Source organism: Poecilia reticulata, unplaced genomic scaffold (assembly GCF_904066995.2).
Source record: "Poecilia reticulata unplaced genomic scaffold, P_reticulata-male-v2 Scaffold_30, whole genome shotgun sequence".
NCBI lineage: Eukaryota > Metazoa > Chordata > Actinopteri > Cyprinodontiformes > Poeciliidae > Poecilia > Poecilia reticulata.
The window spans coordinates 326,488-335,330 of NW_027675128.1; the positions used below are offsets into that span (position 1 = coordinate 326,488).

At 36.4% G+C, this 8,843-nt stretch overlaps 1 long non-coding RNA gene across 1 annotated transcript; it reads right to left on the minus strand.

The window, feature by feature from the left end:
• Positions 1-2,326: 2,326 nt before the first annotated feature.
• LOC145550275 (uncharacterized) lies at positions 2,327-5,141 on the minus strand. The gene is made up of 3 exons (XR_014086183.1): positions 5,077-5,141; positions 4,795-4,899; positions 2,327-2,576 (listed from the first exon to the last, which is right to left on the minus strand). It is a non-coding gene; the product is annotated as an uncharacterized LOC145550275 (long non-coding RNA).
• Positions 5,142-8,843: the final 3,702 nt, after the last annotated feature.

An 8,843-nucleotide genomic window follows, 5' to 3' on the forward strand; every position in this document is an offset into this window, starting at 1 on the left:
GCAGCAGGTGAGGAGTAAAAATTACTGATGGTCAATAAACGATAAAATAAATCTATAGCAACAGGAAAGAAACTAAAGTGGACATAGCAATAAACCAAGAGAGGATAAAACTAATCAAATGAAACCAAATGGAAATGAATGAAGAACAAAATGCAAGAATAAACTATGAAGCTAAAGTAAATACAGAGGAATAAACTTGTATGGCAAGACCTTTCGAGCAATAATTAAGAGGACTGTATGGCAAGAAAAATTAGACACTTTTTCCAGATAAAAGGTAAAATAATATTGTTGAAATGTCATGGGTTTGTTCAGACCATATCTAATACTGAGAATAATTATATCTTACAAACCATAACAGTAAATAACTGATCACTTATTTATGTTGGACAACATGCCAGTTTAAACTTTGAACTATTTGCAAAACGACTGAGCTGCAACATTAAAACATGGATAGAACTGTAACTACATTAATCATAGCTCTTCTTCTCTTCAGTATTTCTGTGGAGTCATCAGTCACATGACATTGACACTGACATGAAAAATAATATTGAATAAATACATATATCAAATCTAACATCTTTTATCTGGTCATTTTGTGGAATATTTAACAACTAGAAAATGGCAAAGAACAAGAATATTTTTTCCACTCTGATTGGCTGATGTCAGGCCTACCAATTTTAACTAGAATGTTCATTGCATTTTTCATAGACACCTGTGAAAATAATTTCTATTCCCATGACTTTTTTGTTCTCTGGGAAATTATTTTAGATGATAAATGCAGAAACAAGCATTGTATTTGTTATTCTTATTAAATTTTACTTTTTGCATATATGCGATTTGAGTTTTGCATTTGATCATTTCCTTCCCATTCCTTTTTTGTTTTAAATACATAGAAAAACTGTAGTTTCTTTTATCGCTCGTTACAGTTTCTTTTGTATCTTTCTGTACTTGGGAAGATCTTGTTTGAATGGATTTTGTCTGCAACAAACCACTTGGATTACAAAATTAAAAGCAACAGTCTTTATTAGCCAGCTTTACACACATAACACCATCCAAATGATTGTTACAGTTCTGAAGATACAGAGCTTCATGAGTAAAATTACTGTTATTTGAACTGTATTTGCTCCACTGTGTGCCATTAAAAACATAAATTTTCAATCCCAACATAATTGCAGCAGATTTAAACTCAATTTCGGTAGCACAGTGACCCAAGTACTTCATCTGTGACTGGTTAACATATTCTGACACAGAAGCATAATCTCTTCCCAGAAACTCTTCACATTCTTCTATATTCTTGGTCATATATGAAACTACAGCAAGTCTAATTTTGCAGTGATTATTCTGTGAACCACTGAGTACATGAGATATAGCTCTGAAAAAATTGTTAGCATCATTTATAATATTTTTTGTTTTACACACATTCCTAAAGGCCCATGCAATATTGCTTATTGGAAATTGTGTTCTTCAAAGTCTATTTTAGTCTGTTACACAGAGTTTGAGCAATTACTTCAGACAGGGGAGTAAATAGCAAAGTATTTTGATTATCTTGCAAAATACCCACACACTTTTCTTGCACAAAACTCTCTGTTTTGACCATCTTTACGAGTGCAATTTTTTGTTTTGTAGTAGCTTGCTGAGTTTCAAATTTCCCTAAAACATCTTCATTTGTGCAATAACCATAGCATGTTTGTGACTTAGGCTGCTTTACACAAACAACTGTGTCATAATGATGACCATTAATATTTTGCAAATAGAGACCATGATAGGACAGTGTTTGTAGAAATATATTTAAGCCATTTATTATTGCAATAAGTAAAAATAACACCAAAAATGTAAGCTGCTGCTTGAAGAATGGCATGCATCTGTAGAGTGTGTGTCTTCAGTCAGTGCTGTGCATGTTTCCATATTACTGAACATCTCTTTTACAGAAATGGCATGTTCGGTTGCATTTAATGATTCCCTAAGTTTGTTAAAGTGAACCATTAAATAAAGTAAGGTTCTGATAAACACCATTAGGTGTACCAGATTCTGATGCTAAGCCCTCTGAGTTCCATGTTCCAAAATCCACAACAGCAAAGTACTCTCCATGCTCGATTACCAAGGTAGTGGCATCATGTAGATGAAAGATACACATTCCATTTCTCATCAAATGCATTTGTAATAGTTCATACAGTTCCCCCTCCCGGTCAAGAGCAAATGTCCTTTGCACCATGTCACAAATTCTTAATTTCCACTTTCAACCAAAAGTAGTCTGATCTTGAACCAACTTGCACAGCTCTCCCTTTGAGCCTCTGCTTGATCTTTCTCGAGCAATATATCCCGTCAACTTCCGACCTTCTACAGAAACATCATCTACATCCGACGTCTTCCAGGAACAAATGGGAGAAATGTGTTTTTTTTATTGCGGGTACAACACTACATGACATTAAGGTACCAGAAGTAGACCAATTACTACCAAAAAATTTCCCTGGAACAAGAGCCGACTGCAACCCCTCCGAACACCTACATAAAATAAGATCATCAGACTTACCTTTCGATGACATCTGCGTGCACTGGAGATTATTCATCTCAAGCGTCTAGAATAGAAATATTAAAAACATTAAGACTTCTATATTTTCACTTTGTAAAAGCTTTTCCTTAAATCAAAAATACTTAGCAGAACTGCAAAAAATAATCTCAATAAAATGTAAAATATATACACCCAATTTTAATGTTTAAGTTAACCATTTCTTATACAATAAATAAGTAGCGGAAGAAATTTAAGATTATTGCAGTAAAATTGCAGCTAAAATGTGTATTACAGTTGTGCTGCAATGAATGTCAGAGGAAACAAGAAATTCTCTACAGTCTAACTCAGGGGTGCCCAATGTGTTGATCGCGATCGACCGGTCGATCGCGGAAAGGTTTTGAGTCGATCTCGGCAGGTGACAAACTGAACTCTGCCAGGATGCTGAGTCCAGCACTTCCTCCTCTGCAGCCTTATCAAAAATATTCACTAAGATCCTAAACGTTTGTAGCTTCATTAAAAAAGAATAATTATAAAAAGTCAACAAAACATGTTGAAATTAATCTCAGTAACTATTGTTTCAACAAGGTGTTGCGTAATTCAGTGTGTTTCGGTTCCATTAACAACAAAAAAAGTGACTCAAAGACCGACTGATGAGCAGAGCAGGAGTTTAAATTAGCTACTCAACCACCTCTGTGTTCATGAGAGGCTTATTAATAATCGAGAAATAAATATCAACCCTAGATTCCTGATATTGTAACGGGCTGAATGTTGTGTTTTTAATGTAGCCTAATCTTTGCTCAGCTTGCGGGGCGCAGGCGGTTACCATGACAACTGGTGTGCTTAAACGACAGAGAAAGAGAGAGAGTAAAAAGGCAAGAGTGGTTTTGAGTTGATCTATTTCGGATTGTTTTACGTTTGTTTACCTTTGCTGTGGCTCATCACACCTGATGTAGTTTCTGAACGTTCAATTAATGTTCAGAAATGTTTATTGACTAATTACCTCGTTCGTTCGTGAGCATACGTCACAACATCAAATAGGACAAATATATTTCATTAAGTTTTAACAAATTCTACCGCGATAATTATGTGAATTTAAATTGATTATATCCCGACTTCAGAAGATTTGCCTTTATCTTTAATGGGCTCTTTGGTTCCTCCTATCAGTCTGTAGTTTCTCATACCGAGGTCATCAAACCAAATTTCAGATCCACCATGACTGACTGACAGCTGCGGCCAGGTTTGCAACCAGCTTCTGACTGAGAAACCAGGAAGCTGCTCCCAGTGTCAGAATCTCACTGAAAAAGAAACTGGATGAGGTTTTCTGTCACTTTATTATTTCTGCTATAACTGATGTGAACATAAAATAAGTCAATAGAGATTAATTTGCAATTGTTATGTCTTTGTGTCATGAGGTAGATCTCAGGCAGCTGGTGAGAGAAAAAGTAGATCTTACTCTCAAAAAGTTTGGGCACCTCTGGTCTAACTCTTATCTACAGTCAGGTCCTCTTCCTAAAATATGTTAGAAAGCTTTTTTTCCCCCTAAAACACAAGTTAGATATAAACATTATACATGATACCCCACTATATTTTATTTTATACATGTACTGCATAGTATACCAAATGGACAATTACTTTTCATAAATATTTATGCTAGCACAACAATTAACAACATTGTGCTAAAAACAAATCACTCATTTGCAGAGAAATACCACCCCATCTAGTACATTAACCTCAAAAGTACTGAAGACAGTAGAGACACACAACTGTTACATAAAAAAATAAAAATGTAAAAACACGTCCAACACATTTGACAACCTCACAATTTTCTGTTGCGTTTATGTTCACTTAAGAATGTCTCGTCTTTTGAGTATTTTTGGCCTAAAATAGATGCTAAGATTTACTCTTTATTTTAGAGAATTTAAACCTATTCAACTACAACTTTATCTAAAACTACAACTTGAACATTGTTAAAATACAGAGAAACTTAAACAGTTCCGATTAAATTTTGGTAAATTCTTTGAGACAAATCTGATTAATTGCTTAAGCCTTATTTGTTACTTAAAAATACTTTTAGTGCAGATAATCTGTCCCTGCAAAATATTTGCCTTTAACATTTCAGTCTCTCATGGAGGGAAATGTATTCAACCTTCTGAACAACACATTACGCAAATAAGCTAATGGGTGTAATATTTCTAATAAATTATAGATTTTATGAAAATTAGAAAATTAAATAAACAAATAACATTTTTGTTAATACACACAGCAAGACACATCACAATACATACCAACTGGCTGGGAGGACTCGCCGACAGACCAAGACAGTTCAACATTTTCTGAGATTCAGAAGGCAGCACATCACAGACAGACATCTTGGCTGCTTTAGCCTCAACCTAAAACCAAATGAGACCAAATCAAAATATTAAACTTAATAATCAACAAAGATTTAATATAAAATGTTTCCAGTTAAAACACTTAATCACTCATTATTAGTTATACATTAAACATTCATGTGCAAAACACTTTTATTCTATAATGAGAAATTATCATTAACTTATGCTTTTACAAACCTGCTGTCTCTCATGCTTGGTCCTTAAGACACCTGCCTTCTTTTGATGTTCCACAGACTTTGTCTATAACACAAACATTTCAGGTTTCTGTTTATAAAAGAAAATACTAAGATGGTAAATGGTACTTCCAGTCTTCTGCAAATTACCTCATTGCCTGTGTGAACATCCTAAATGTCTGATGGAGAGACCATTTCCATGGCAACCAAGATATCAAGTGAAAAATGGAAAGGATTCAGTGGAACGGAACACTTTCTGAACGATACTGGAGTCCCATCAATCTGCAAAAAAATTTTTTAATAAAGATACCAGTAACATTGACAATTAGATCTTATAAATCGCTACAAGCCTCAAATACCTTTTGATGAACCACCCTTGTCTTCAGTGAATCAGAAGATTCCAATTCCCCTGAGTGGTTCCTCTGTAAAGATAGAGCACATATGAGTTGTTTAAGATATTTAACAGTTAAAGAAACACCTTTCTTCTACTGCAAGGAAACTGCAAAAATATTGATACCTTTTTGCCAGATCTCACAAGAGTCCACTCTGAAGATGGCTAAGATGGGACTCTTCTTTCCTCCCCTTTCACAACAATGCGAGGAACAAATCTTGGCTTGTAACCAGTAGCTGCCTGACTGTACCGGTGGCTTTGGAGTTGACATTTCGAGATATCGATAAGCAAACATCCACATGATTTTCTGGAGAATGGGCATGCCGTGGTCATCGCTGAGGTGAATCTGCACACATAAACAATGAAAGATAAAAATAACATTCCATAGAAATGCACAATTTTACCTTACTATGTTTAAAATGAATATTTACTCACGCCATCAGGGCTCCACAGATCGAGACACTTCAAAGGAAACTAGTTAGCCACAGGAAAATAGGGGATACCTGAAAAGACCATGACAAAATAAAACTAAATCACACAAATATTCTGTTCACCAAACACAACATACAAAGACCTATAACACATTTTACCAAAGAGGAAAGTATTAAAAACCTAACAAGCTTTGCTGCCCTGCAATGAAATTCTTGCTGAAACAAGTTCTGCTTCTTTAGGGATTCAGTCAAGCGCAGGGGGAAGCCAGTACAAAAAACCTAGGAAAAATATCAACAACCCATTTATAAATTAGTGCTTTTATCACTGTTTCTCAATTCCACTCCTGAGTGACCATTGCTCTGCTTGTTACTTATCTGTAGCAGAAGGGAAATACCTAAAACATGCAGGGCAGTGGTCTCTGCATACTAAAATTAACAAAAACTGCTTTATATAAACCACTCATGCTGAAAACACAGGACATACTGTCTGTTACTACCCAATAGTAAGTCCCGCCCACTCCTCACAACTCTTTGGACTCACTACTGCCCAGTTCTCTGTCTAACAGGTCCGGAAAACCCCCAGAAACTCGAGTCTTACCCTAGAGATAGTTTGTGGAGAATTATCTGTTTAAACTGGGGTCGGAAAGGACTCGTCTAGCTCTGACTACCTTCGATCCAGAAGTTATGACCCTTTACAGTTGAAGAGCAATCTCCTCTCCTAAATAACGGCACTTGTTAACGGCTAGATTAAATTTAGTGACTTAGATTTAAGTCCCACGGTCATTATTTTAACACTCACCAGAGGAAACACAAAGCCATCCATTCTCTAGAATCATGTATGTTAACTTTACCACAATTAGGAGAACCAACAATAATTAAGACTGACACAATTAAACTCACTGTTCACAATTCTCATTAGAATTTAGAATTACAATTTTATTAAGCAAGCTTTAGCAGGGGCATATGACAACAGATTAAATTCCCAAGAATTATAAAAAACAAAACCAATATTATAATGAAATCAACTAGGATCAATCACATCCTATCCTTGTTCTCATGCCTAACCTGTTTCTCTAAATTCACTGAGCAAGGCTTTTGGGGAAGCTGGTCAACTCATACCCCATGGTCCTTGGTTTCCGCAGCTGTAATCTTTAGGTGTCCTTGGTCAGAGTCTTTGTCCAGCCGGAGCAAAGTCCTCTTTACTGAAGAGAAGCGGAGAGCAGGCTCCTGCTTTCCATTAAACGTGCAGACTCTTTGTCTTTAAAAGACCTCCGTCTCTTTTCCAAGTCAGCTGCGGTGATCTGGAGAGCGTTGGGTAGAGGCAGAGGATTCGGTCGGATCTGGAACCAGGGTTGGTGGCGGGTGGAGCTCGTCCCTTCTAGGCAGCGTGAAGTTGTGGAGTAAGTTTCCCTCGGTCCCTCGGTGTAATCCTCTGCTGATCTTTAGAAGGCTTCCTCTGCTGACTCCTTTTCTGCACTGCGGACGAAGAACCCCGTTTCTCCCCTGAGCTCCACCTTTTAAAACCCTCTCAACGTAGGGCCGCCTTCGGGGCAGGGCTGCGTAACCGTCCCCTTGCGTCTCACTGTCGGTAGAGAGTTCCATCCTCCCCCAACTCCCTCGTGACACATTCTTTCCTTATTACTCGCTTACTGTTGACCATATGCTTCTAATTAAGCCTCACCCATCGCTCCAGACATGCTCAGACATGTCCAATGCTGAAAGAACATGTTCAAACATATTCAATGCTTTTACTCTATCCTTTTACCTCAGTATGTTCTTTCCTCACTAATCATCTTTATTCCTTAATCAATGAGTATCATACAACAATCAAGTTGTTTAAACCTCAAGTTCCATAAAGCATTATAACCTTCAACTGATGAAAAGTACAGAGCATATTATAACATTCTTTGATTAAAAGTACAGAATACATACATTTGGTTATATACTACTGACATTCCTTCATTAGCATGTATATTATTATTTTAATCCTGTTACAAAACCATAATCATCTTTAAATCATCATACAGGTTTTACTGTTATTTCTCAAGCCTTTATTCCGTTTTCTGCGTGCCTGGACAGATCTCACATACTCATACCAGATTTCTCGACAATACCTTTAGCCAACAATACAAGTCAGTGAAAAGGTACTTTTCAAATTCCTCTCCCGCTTCCTCTGGATTAAGGGATGCAGTAAGATTATTTGAAGGAGCCGTCACACAGACAGCATCAGGCTGACGGAGAACAATAGCTTGGTAGGCCTCAATGCGCAAGTTAGCTGCAGACGCACCAGGAGTGCACATCACTCCAAAATCAATGCACCTCTCAGAAATCTTAACAATCCTGTCAACAAACAATCGCAGATGAGACGCGCCAATCAGCAGCACAAACTTCAAAACAGAAAAAAAACAGCAAGATGAGAAATATGTAAACATATTCTATTTGAAATAAATTCTAATTACACTTACTTTTCTATCAGAGTGCTCCTCTGGAATTACAAGCTTGTGACAATGATTGGTAAATGAACTGGAGGGCCAGTCTTTAACTCGATGTCGCCAGCCGGTTCCACTCCCTATTGAAGAACAAGCAAATTAGAAATAAGTTGTTTAAAGAAAAGTAAAATATGTACTCTGAATATTTCATGTCATACAAATACACCATCACATTTAACATTTTTTATTAAAATAAACACTAAAGTGAAACACAACCACTGGAGGTCTTTTGTTTCACTTTAGTGTAACAAAAGGGTTTCTGGGTTTCCTACTCGGACTCCAGCTGTTTCCATCAGTCGATGAGCAGCAAGAGATCTTGATAAGACTTTCCTCTAGGCATCTGCATTTAAATATTGAAGGATTCAGTGTCATAAAGATTTTTTAATGATTACAGCAATATAATAATTAAATAATGTATTAAAAACACTTCAAAAACAAACATATTAAACATCTCAAAACT